The sequence below is a fragment of the Tiliqua scincoides genome, chromosome 11 (genome assembly GCF_035046505.1).
Source record: "Tiliqua scincoides isolate rTilSci1 chromosome 11, rTilSci1.hap2, whole genome shotgun sequence".
Taxonomy (NCBI): domain Eukaryota; kingdom Metazoa; phylum Chordata; class Lepidosauria; order Squamata; family Scincidae; genus Tiliqua; species Tiliqua scincoides.
Window position 1 is genome coordinate 15066779 of NC_089831.1, and position 1507 is coordinate 15068285.

Sequence of the window (1507 nt, forward strand, 5' to 3'; positions counted from 1 at the left end):
CTAGCACCTGGGAGCAGGTAGAAACCAAGGCAACTCATGTAAGGCTGAAGTCACATGCTCCAGGACTCAACAAGGTGGTCTCGTGGTCCATCAACAATGTGGCTGCAGCGCTCTGAGGATTAAGAAACACAGTACACTAAATGTACTAGCATAACCCTGGCAAACTTTTTGTTCCTTTTGTAAAGAGCACTTGGGAATCTATGAAATATGGCAAAACTGCAGCACAAGGGTGGAGAGGCCTTAGCAATCCTTCCCCCTGGTTCTGATCTCAATCACAGCCCTTCCAAGCATGCTTCTGTTAATGAGAGGGGGAAAAAATCCATTTTTCCCCCCCAATGGACAATTTTCAATGGACAACTTTACTCTATTAAAACTAGCATTCAGGGATGCCCACAACTGAGATCAGAACTATGGGGGAGGGGGATACTAAAGCCATTCTCTCTCTCTCTCTCTCTCTCTCTCTCTCTCTCTCTCTCTCTCTCTGTATAAAATAAACCAGAAAAGCACCCAGCCACGTTACATATTTAGCATAATGTGTAGTTTGGCCCTGAAGCGAAATAACATATTTTCTGTTTTGAGCTGACAGATGCTTGTGTTGGCATCATATCTACTGCAGGAGGCCAGGCCTTTTCCTCAGTTGATGTGTTTTCTATGTGCAGTTTTCATGTGCTTGCATTAAACATCTGTAACCTGACTCACTGGATCACCTTGAGTCCAAAATTTAAAAAAAGAATCAAGTAATCAAACTGATTAAATGTTGCAGTACCAGAAACTTCACTGAACTGGTTGAAATCTTATTGTTTTGCAAAGGCTCCTACCTGAAGCTGACTGGGAATGGTTCTAAGGCTGCAGTCCTGTGCACACTTACCAGGGAGAAGGCCCCACACAACTCAGTGCAGCATAGTTCTAAGTAAACACACTTAGGATTGCTTTAGATATCGAATACATTTTTTAAAAAATACTATACTTTGCAAATCAGGCAAACCTACAGAAATTAGGGGATTTAATGCATGCGTTGCAAAATTTTTCTTTTCTGGGTTGCCCTAGTTTCAGTGCCTCTGAAGGTGATGAATGAAGGTGATGAGTTTAACACGGAGGCTTCCATTGGACAGCAAGTAAACAGACCCTTTTGCCAACCTGCCCTGTGAACTGAGCACACATGCTGGGCAGAGATCAGCCCCCTTCTTCTCTGCTTCCCAGACTCTGGCTTGATTTATTAGCCTAGAAATTACCAGCAGGATCACACAGTTCAACATATCAATTTTCCCCCTTTCTTGATTGCTCATTCAGTTCCTCTTCGGCTGGCACTCAAGATCCTTTCTCACATGACAGCTCACTCCTGCCTAAATCAATTTTATCCATGTCAGGCAGTATCACCTGCCTCAATGAGAAATACTCACTCATCATTTTCCCAGCAGGTGAGGGCCAACCAACGTGTTGCTCTTTGCAGCTGCTTTTTCCCATGACTGCTCCCTGCTTGGGGAGTCGTGTTTGACTGAAAATGAAG